General features: G+C 40.7%; 1 pseudogene; it reads left to right on the top strand.

The window, feature by feature from the left end:
• The first annotated feature begins 445 nt into the window (after positions 1-445).
• On the top strand, positions 446-1,937 carry LOC103807869 (annotated as a pseudogene).
• Positions 1,938-11,096: the final 9,159 nt, after the last annotated feature.

The raw sequence follows: 11,096 nt of genomic DNA, 5'->3' as shown, positions 1-11,096 counted from the left end.
TTGAACCCATTTCCCTTGTCCTATCACTGCACTTCCTAACACAGAGTCCCTCTCTGGCTCCTTGTAGGCCCTTCAGATAGTGACAAGTTGCTATGAGGTCTCCACACAGGCTTCTCTGGGCTGAACAGCCTCAACTCCCTCAGCCTGTCTTCAGAGGAGAGATGCTCCAGTCCTCTTAACTTCGTGTCCTCCTCTGGACTTGCTCCAACAGTTCCATATTCTTCCTATGTTGAAGACCCCAGAATTGTGTGCAGTATTCCAGGTGGGTCTCACGAGAACAGAGTAGAAAAGAATCACCTCCTTTGACCTGCTAGCCACACAGCCCAGGATTTGATAGGCTTTCTGGGCTGCTAGAGCACACTGCAACTCATGGTGAGCTTATCATCCACTGTCAGGTATAATATATATACCTCTGACAGGTAAAATATCCTGATCTTCGCATCAGATGTTTGAAAAACTCCTGGAGAACAGTCCTGAATATTCAGTTAAAGTCTCTCTTCTAGAAATCTCTCATGAGAAGCTTTTCGACCTTCTGAATCCTAGTCTTGATAGCAGAGAAAGACTGCAGGGGGTTGATGACACTCAAACAAGGGCATAATTATTAAAGATTTGGAATAAGCAACTATAAATGAATAAAAATGAAGTCTGCCAAATCCTGAAACAGGGTGCAGAAAAAAGAAAAACTGCAACTACTGACATGAACACATATTTCAGCCATTCCCACTCTGCGTTCACAATTACCATCCACATGAAACAAACGATGCTAGGTGGAGAAGAACTTGTTAAAATTGAAAAGCTGAAGTTTGTTGATCTTGCATGAAGTGAAAATATTGGTCAATCTGGGGCAGTTAACAAGGGAGCTTGTGAAGCTACAAATACCAGCAAGTCTCTCCTGACACTAGGAAGACTTCTTGCTGGTCTAGTGGAAGGAGCCAGACATATTCCATACAGGGACTTCAAACTCACAAGAATCCTTAAGGACTCTGGGAGGATGGGCAAATACGTCAATAATTGCCACAATTTCTCCTACATCTATAAGTCTGGAGGAAACATTGAGTACCCTGAAATATGCTGTGCTGGTTTGGGCTGAAGTAGAGTTAGGTTTCTTCACAGAGAGCAGCTAGTATGGGGCTATGTTTGGGTCTTGTGCAGAACACAGAGTTGATAATGCAGAGATGTTTTTGTTATTGCTGAGCAGAGCTCACACAGAGCCAAGGCCTTTACTGCATTCCATACTGCTGTGCTGGTGAGCAAGTTGGGTATACATGGGAGACTGGGAGGAGACACAGCTGGGACAGGTGACCCAAACTGACCAAAGGGATATTCCACACCATAGGACATCATGCTCAGTATATAAGGTGGGAGGAAGGAGGAGGAAGGGGGGACATCTGGAGTGATGGCGTTTGTATTCTGAAGGAACTGTTACACGTGATGGGCCCTGCTCTCCTGAAGATGCTGAACACCTCCTGTCTGTGGGAAGCAGTGAATTAATTCCTTGTTTTGCTGTGCTTGTGTGTGCAGCTTTTGCTTTCTCTATTAAACTGTCTTTCTCTCAGCCATGAGTTTTTGTAGCTTTTACCCTTCTGATTCTCTTCCCCATCCCGTTGGTGGGGGAGTGTGTGAGTGGCTCTGTGGTTCTTGGTTGCTAGCTGGGGTTAAACCACTACATATACCCATTGAGCAAAGAGCATTTTGAACATACCTGAAGTTAATCAGAAGCTAACAACAACAAAAGAAATCCCTTAAGGAAGACACTGATGAGGAGATTGAGTGTCTAAAGCAAGAACTTGCAGCTGCATGAGGGGAAAATGGAGTATCTGGAAAATTATGAAGCCCTTAATGGAAAACTGGCAACTCAAGAAGAATAAATTGCAGAGTAGGCTGGTAAAATCAGTGCCATGAAGGAAGAAGTGAAAAGACACCTTAGTACATCTTGAAGAAAGTACTAAGGATGTATCTGATTTCCATGCAAAGCTGGGCCATGAGAAAGCTGTTGATCAACACTGCTCTCCTCCAATCAGATTCTCATAACAAATGAGGGTTTTCTTCAACGAAACACAAGACTCAGTGCATGAAAACAGTGTGAAGCAGCAAGGGATGCTGACATGTTACACAAAGGTTGTAGGTGACCTCCTGTCTTCCAGTTCTTCAGCAGCTAATAATCTTGCATCCGTTGTGTCAGACCATTGTTAAAGAATTGATGCCTACTGAAGGTCCTCAGTTGTCCCAAAAAAATAAAACAGCATGAGAAACCATCATTGGATTGTAAAAGCTGAGAAGCTGAAATTAATTGAGGAACATACATCTGAATCAGGCAGAGATTTGAAGAGGTTGACACAGATGGAGGAGTTTGTCATGATGTTAAACTGCTGTTTTGAGGCTATCATGGAGACAGACTCCACTGTGGCTGATCAAGACCTGTTGGAAGGAGGAGGGTTGCAAAAAATCCAGTGAAAACCTTGATAGTGATAAATGCACAGAAGACACCAAGAAAAAGACTGGCAAGCAAAGAAAAAGACCTTTTCTCACTGCAAGGGCAAACAACAAGGGGGAGGATAGCATAAAGGGTCTCAAATAATCCATACCAAGAACAAGATCCATCCCTTTAGACACAGAGTGCATTTTTTTTAATTCCCAGCCTCCAAGTTAAGGAAAACTTAAATTTAAATCCTCATCTCCAACACACCCAGCCAGGAACTAAATATACTTCAGCACACTCTAAAAAGAGGGTGTCCCCACTGCAAACAATACAGCTCAGAAATGCTGCAAACTGTCAGGAAATGAAATTTCATGCTAAAAAAAAAAAATAAATAAAGGAAATCAGAAGGGAATCACTCTGCCTGGGCAGAACCACATGGAGTGAATCATCAGTACCAAACTGGATTTGCTTTAAAACCATGCAACAGTTTGTGTATTTAGGGCAACATTCATTTAGCAAACAGACATCAACAAAATTTGCTCAAAAAAAAATAAAAATCACACATATGTTTGGGATAAGGATGTGACCTCTGGAGAAGAAGAGAAGTCAGGTTCACTGCAGTGCTGTGAGTGAGGATTCACTCAGATCCTGCCCAAGGGTCCAACCATGGCTCCTCTCACTGACCCAGCAAGGACAGATGTATGACCTCACACATCTCATTGCAATTTGCCAACTGGAAAATACAGCTGTAGCAGCAGGTGAACTTCAATGTACAATCATAGAACCAACCAGGCTGGAAGAGACCTCAAAGATCATCAAGTCCAACCCTACCATCATTACTAGACCATGGCACTAAGTGCCACATCCAGTCTCATCTTGAAAACCACCAGGGATGGTGAATTCACCACCTCCCTAAGCAAATTTACTTAACTTAAACCATTATTGTCTTCCATTATTTTTGTTATCCATAATATTTTCCAGTATAGAGATAATTCCTTCCATTTTAGTGATACTTTTGCAGAAGAGACATGCGCAGCAGGGTAGTTGCACCTCCCTCTACCCAGTCATTGGTCTGAAAGCTGTGTAGTTCCATATGATTTCCACTAAAGAACAGAGGAGCAGCAAAACAAGGATCATATTGAAGACCTCAGGCATGTTCCTCAGCCCCAAAATGCTTAAATCCATGAGCCTCATCCCTTTACCAACCCCAGGAAGGAGCAGGGCAAGGGAAACCAGTAGCATTTTTGGTGCAGACGCTAACACAATGTATAATATACTTGATTTAAATCACTGGAATCTTAATAATTATCACAGCCACCACAGGAGGTGGAAGCTCTTGCTACAGTGCAAACCATGCACAAGAAGGGACAACACTGCACACAGGAGACCTGGGAAGGTAGGACTGGAAGAGTGGGCTCCCTATGCTTTTAAAATTCATGGATGGGTTCTTTGCCAAAAGCCTCATTTCACATCACAAACTGTAAAAAGCAATCAGAACCTAGCTGGAGTTTCGTTTTTCTGCATGTACGTGGGATATTTGGAGAGATGGTTTTCATGTCCAGTCTTGTACAAAATACTCTCACTAGTCACCTGGATAGAAAGTCTCTTTACCATCCATGGGCTGTGGAATTTCCCGGCAAGTTAACTTTAGCTAGCTCGAAAAATTAACAACAGTCAGGCCATCACTTTTTTTCCTAAGTTTCCCAAGTTTCTCAGTAAGGGTCTAGAAACTGAAAGTGATGATTCCACGAAATGATTTCATGTAAATGTATAAATGCAAGTTCAGGAGTTTCTTTTTTTGTCATGATTGACTAATACAAACCTTTCAGTTTCACTTGAAATGTCCAAGTTTTTCTTCTCTTTCCTAAATTATGTGCATAATCATCTCTTCCTTTTACCAGATTGCTCTCATGTGTGTACAGGAAATAACATTTCAAAAGACTTCTACAGACTTGTAAGAAGTCATTCCCACTTCTGAATAATTTGATTTAAATATTTTTCAATTCTACTTAAGAGATTACTTTCTTATGGTTTTATTTTGCCTTTTATTCATGCTTATGCTCTACCATAAGAGCCTCACTGATTCCTCTCTAAGCAGCTGGAAATCCCAGAATGGTTTGGGTTAAAGGGACCTTAAAGATCATCTCATTCCAATCCTTCGCCATGGACAGGGACACACCTTACACTAGACCAAGTTGATCCAAGCCCCAACCAACACCTGAATATTGAAAATAAATAACTGAAATCAGCTTTTTGCCAGCAAATGCTGAGCCTTGTCCATGACTGCTTTTGGTGTGGTGAGAAGTGGCCACATCTGCTACCTACACCTTAATAAAACCCAGAAACAAAAAGTGTCTATTTATCTCTAAGAAACTCTCCTAGTTGCCTGGAGTTGACTTTGTGTCCCAGCTCCAAAACCCTGCTATAAAACAGTCTTTCTCCACATTCCCAGCCACATATTTCTTTAGTGACTCATCCAATCAGCCTGTGACCCAGTTCATCTAAACATCTTTAAAATGACAACAAAATGATAAAATAATCTGATGTTTCGCCAGAGTTTTTGCATTAATTCAGCAGCTCACAACAGTGACCAGACAGAACCACACACTCACAGCTCAGCATCCTCTCACTATGCCCAGGTATCAATGTGGCACTTACCTCTAAAACACATCTTTAGTCTCCAATTTCTCAGCCCGAGCACTGTACACCCTCTCACTTTCCTTTGCCTCCTCCTCATCACAAAAATAAACAAAACAACCCCAGCACACAGTCCAGTGCTCTAACACCGCCAAAAATTCAGGAGATCCACGTTATTGTGCTCTCCATAGACTGTTTAGTCAGTACTGTAACATTAATATAAATTAAATAAAGAAATTTACCCAATGAAAAGGCTTTAAAATGTGCCATAATCTCCCACCTTTACACATCAAGAATATTTTATTTCAGTAGTAATTACCTGAAATAATTAGACTCTCTGCACTGTTTCTTAGACTGTTTGGGGTTTTTTCTTCCTTTGAGGTAAAAAAATAAAGTGATCAAATTTTAAATCCTTTAATTCTCACTGATTTTTTCCTCCTTCCTTTAGTCTACCTCATGGTTTTCAGAGCTTTTAGATGAGCAGCAGGAGCAGAGCAGAGGTGGTGGGATGGGAGACCAGGTACTATCCTGCTCACATCCCACATCCTGTAGTCTGTTTCTTCCCCAGTCATCCTTTCCCTCTAACTTTTTTTCTCTGTCAAAACTATTTAGACTGCAAAATTCTCTAGGACAGGGACAGCCTCTACAACCATGTGCATAGCACCACATGGGCCTGATCTCACCAGAACCTCTAGGCATATAAATGCAGATAGAATCTGTCATCACAAGTCACATGAAATATATGTGCCACACACTGGTACATGTTTCATGTGTTCCCAAAAAGTTACCAAAACTCCAGATTTTTCACTGCAAACTACAGTCACTATATGCTTCCCCCCCCCCAAACTGAATATGTACAAAACCAAAGTTACTTGAGGAGATACTGAGTAGACCAATGAAATATCAGCAATTTCAACAGCACAGTTTTACTTTTCTGAAAAGAAAATGAGTCTGTCTAGTCACACACTCCATATGAGTCATTATGAAGGGGATACTGTTACCCTGGGACTGCTGTAACTTGCATATGTGACCCCCTAACTATTTCAAAATCTTCCAATTTATTTTTTTCAGGCAGACATAAAAGCACATACAGTTGAATTTAAAAAAAAAAACTCACAACAAAACAAGCAGATACAGATGATCCTTGAAAGTTCCACAGTCTCCAGTATGGCACTGGATGGAACCATTGGGGCAAAAAAACTAACCATGGAAAAATAGTATCTGCAATAGGAGAAAACCAGCAGAGGTTTCAATATCTTGAAAGCAGAGACAATTTAGGGGTTCTTGAGCAAATAATTATTTTTTAAGCTTTAAATGGAGGGTCTTCATCCTGGCTTTCCCTATCCAGTCATCTCCCATTAGATAATAAACATTTCCCCTGTTCAAGTGCAGGCAGAGCAAGGCCCTGTGTGCCTGTTTGGTCATGGCCATTAATTGCATTTGGGAGAGGAGTGCAGTCCAGTCTGACTCCAACAGCAACGTGTGTTAGGAAACTTCTCTCTACACGAACAAGAAATGTCTTTCAGGATAAAAAAAAACCCCTATAAGAACAGCCTATAACCTTATGTCCATCTATGTGCATTCTTGCTTCATTGCTTTGCATTATCCTAGATCCACTTTAATACCTTTTATTGTATAGATCATTCTCTCCAAGCAGCACAATTGCTTATTTGCACTGAGTAAAAGCAGTTCCACCATTCCCATTGCTGGCACAAATGAAAAACTACACCTCTCTCGCTCTCAAAAATACTTCTAAAGACAAGAACAATCAATTTAAGTGGAACCAACTTCAAAATGAAATGCACTTGCTCCAACCAAAACTGCTTCGTGCAGGCTCAAGGAGAGGTGAACTTATTACTAGTTTAATCTAGTCATATTTAAGATAAAGCAGTTCATATTTTCAGAACCGAAGAATCAAAATTATAATTGTTTTTGTCATTTGCACAGCAATTTTACTCCTGAATGCGTTGTTTTAGGCAGGAATTAATAAAAATTGCATGCGCTTCAGGTGCTGTGGAGCTCACCCTTTTCCACACAGCCCAGCCTGGAGCTGTGAATGCTCCTTTTCTTATTATCAGTTAATAATTCTCTCTCATTGAGGCAAATTAGGAACTTGACTGTGTTAGAGAGTCCAGAAAGCTGCTAGAGGCAAAAAGGGGCTAAATGGCAGAAATTCCTCTCTGAGCAAGATGCATGAAGCACAACATTGTGTCCACCACAAAAGCTGCTCTGTATTTTTGATCCTTTCTAATTTAATTAGCCCAAGAGGTAGCGCATTAATTTGCCAAGAATTCTTCTGATGCGAAAGCTGCCCTCATTGCAGCGAAGGGAAAAAATAACCTGCCTGCTACAGTGGCATGCCAGTAATGAAAGGGGGTTATTTTTGTGTTACAAATGGCATTGCAGGGTTACAAGAGACCTTTAAACCTTTTTATCTCTGGTTGGGTCATATGTAACACAAAGCACTAATTAACCAATTCTGCTCCAGAAATCTTTTTAAATGCTTAGAGTAACACTGTTAGAACTCAGGTCACAGGCACAACTTTTTTTTTTTTTTAAGAGGAAAAGATTATATACTATATTAAAAATAGCATAAAAAAAAAGAGAAAGGACTCAATCAGCAGCACGAGTCCTGTTCTGTGGGACTCCACATCCCAGACATTTATCCTGGCTTTGTTTTCTTTATGTTTAACGATATTCTTTATGTGGGCAATCTGGAGCCTTCAATTCCCTCAGCCTGTCTCTTGGCTCTTAATGCTGTATTTGTTTGGTAAATTGTCTCCATGTTAATCTTCTTCATCAAATACTTGGGGTCAGATTTGAAAATCTTTGATCAAATCTACTACCACCCAAGCTTCTTCACTGCCATGTGCTTCTGATATGTTCTTGTGCATATTAACGGGTCATTTACTCATTAAAGAACAATGAAAACCATGCATAGTATGAGAGGTCCTGCAGGAGACTTTGAACTGTTTATTAAATCTATGAAATCATTTCTCTCATTTGCCTTATTTTTTTTCTAAATGAGATAAGAGCTGCATTTTCAGGGGGATTCCTGATGCTGCACAGTCTCCTTTCTCCTTCCTTGCTGCACTACAAGGTTCAAAATCTACTCTGCAAAACAAAAGCTGTGGCATATGCAGATTCATCCTGTGGTACCAAGAGTAAATGACAAATTAAAGGGACTTCAAGCTTTCCTACACAGAAATCAAATGACACAGCAGCTCTCCAATGAGCTGGTAGTCTGTACTACTATTAGTGCATTTCTCGAAGTCCATCAATAGCATAGGAGATCCTCACCCTTGAGGAAGGAAAGACCTAGGACCAGATCTTTCCTAAGTACATCATGTACCTGGCTCAGCATGCACCAACTCATGGTGCAGATCAAGTAACTCCACATCAAACACCTCGTACCCATCTCTGCTAAAACAGTTGTAGAAAACCAACCTTGAAAGAGAAATTAAAAAATATTTCCAAAACTGTTAACAAATTACTTTCCTGGAGGAAGGGAGCACACAAGATGCACTGGAGAGATGACCTGGAGAGGGACCAGTGAAGGTCAGCAGAAATGCTCAGGGCACAGACAGGACCCAGTCCCTCACCATTACTAGCCACGAGTGCTATTTACTTTTTAGTGGTTTTCAATAATGTATTTTGCTGTTGTTTTTGAGGTTAAGGGGACCACGGAGTGAGCCACTTGCAAATCAAGTCTGAATATTTTATTTCAGGATTCTTTTTGCTTGCATAATCATTTGGTTTGTGTTTATATCTGCCTTTGTTTTTATAGCACATGGCACCAAACAAATTCAAGTAAATGACTTAATCAAATGAAAAGCTCCTTTTTCCTTAAAAAAAAGGGGAAACAAAAAACAACCAAACACAATGCAAAACACAACAAACAACCTTAATATATTATGCAAGTTGAAGGGGGAACGAGGAAGGAGGTCTATCAATCCCAAATACCTTTTCAATTACTAATAATCACTCTTTGGTTTTTATAACTGCTTCTTACACCAACAACTCCAAAGACAAAAAATCCTGATGTTCTTACAAGAATTTTGCATGGTACCACATGAGAACTGGGTATTTTCCTCTGTCAAATCAGTAACTGACACTTTATGGACTCAGACCCTTTCCTTGAGTGTCCTCTTACCATTTCCACTGGCTCTTTAACATAGTCCCATCATCAAATTTTGCATATGTAATTAGAGTGCAGGAGGCATCACACTGGGCTCTCCCAGTCACTCTGTAGAAGCAAATCAAAATAAATCCAGAGAAGTTCTGATAAACTTCCAGACTACAGATATGAAGGAACTTCTGAGGACTTGGGACTTGTTTTGCCCTGATTTACAAAGATATTGTGCTAAACTTGATAAAATACTGCCTGATGTTGAACTCAGTTTGGAGCTGACTGTCTGTCTGCAGGGGACAAGAGTTGGGAGCTCTTTGAGCATCGTCCTAGAAAACCCATCGGAACAATCCCATAAACAATGGAGTGAGACAACCGTTGGACACGATGACGTGCTGGGCGAGAGCCTTGAAGTCAATGGGAGGTTTGGCATTGGTTTTAATTAGGCCAGGATTTCAGCCAGTGAGCTCTGGGCTTTTAGCAGCCCATTGGGAAAGAAGCCAACCTTGGGAAGAAAGAGGCTGACCAGCAGGAAGAGGAAGCTCCTGGATTTCCCCACAGCAGCAGTTTCCTTTCTCCTAGCACTCAGAAAGTGATGGACCTCATGTCTCGGCTCAGCACAAGTAGTGGCAGGACCCAAACCACAACAAACAAAACCAGGCACCAATTTTTTTTTCTCCCCGGCATCATGTCTGGAGTGAGATGTTCCTAGAGGAGCCAGAGTAGGAGAAGGGTTTTGCCCAAACTGTCTGCAAACACTCAAACCCAGAAAGCAGAAAAGTGCAAAGTCAAGCAACTCATTTGAGTGCTGGAAGTTGCTCTGCAAATGCTTAGAAGTTATTTGTTCATGATTTAAATTCACCTCACAGAGTCACACCTAGGGAAACAGCACATCACACACTGCAGGTTTAGGTGCTATTGCCAGTTTTAACTCCTTGGTTTTTCTCCTAGAGTGAAACTGCTGAGTACTGCACTTTGAATTTCAGGGACTGAGTAAGCTCCTGAGATGATGCTGAAGTAAATGCATTTGCCTCCTTAATGCAGTTTCTGAACAAGGGGAAACATGGCTAAGTAGGGGAAGAGAAGAAATCTTGCTAAAAAACAGAGGGTAAAAGCACTGCCTATATTATCAGATACAAAATGTACAAGAACCACTAAGTAGGTTGACCAAGAATCGCTGAGTAGCTTTACAAGAACAAATGAATCAATAAGTTAAAAAGAGAAAGCAAACTGGGGAGATTCCTTTGGTGCTAGGATTAGTTCAGTGCCTCCTACAGTCAAAAAGTTCCTTCCTCTAATCCTTGTGTGCATGCACTGGAGGCTGCAGCCTTCCCTCCCCTGGGAGACATGGCATCAAAGCATTTTGGCAAATACCTTTGCCCTCAAGGTGAGGACACTTACATGAATAAGGAAAGATTGTCCCTGTTGACTTTTCATTTGATGCTTAAATATTTAAAGATAACTCATTATCATCACAACCATCATTACCACCACCTAAAATTTTATAGGACCCAAGAAAAACATTAATTTAAGTTTTAGTAATCACTAAAAGCATTCCATGCTTAAAAAGTTGAGAGAGCAGAATGAAATCAGAAAAATAATGTATTATAAGCAAAGTAAATTTCCATGTACACACAGCTAACTCTACACATGGGGCATGCAGTACTTCAGCAGAGTAAGAATTATTCAAGAGCTAGTTAAAGCAATAGAGATTTGCTGCCCAAAGATGTCCAAAAACCCTGGGAACAACTCCCATAAAACTTTTCCAGCAGAAATTGTGGTTGAGTTCATGCCTAGAAATGAAACCTTTAATCTCCATTTCCTTTACAAACAGTCATATCAGTTTTTGTCTGAAGACCTCTAACAGCTTTGTAGGGATTAATTGAAACTTTAAGGGCATTTACTAAAGCA

The sequence above is a fragment of the Acanthisitta chloris genome, unplaced genomic scaffold, assembly GCF_000695815.1.
Source record: "Acanthisitta chloris isolate BGI_N310 unplaced genomic scaffold, ASM69581v1 scaffold5438, whole genome shotgun sequence".
NCBI classification, from domain to species: domain Eukaryota; kingdom Metazoa; phylum Chordata; class Aves; order Passeriformes; family Acanthisittidae; genus Acanthisitta; species Acanthisitta chloris.
Note: the sequence above shows the minus strand (reverse complement) of the source record. Positions and strands in the feature narration are given on the sequence as shown.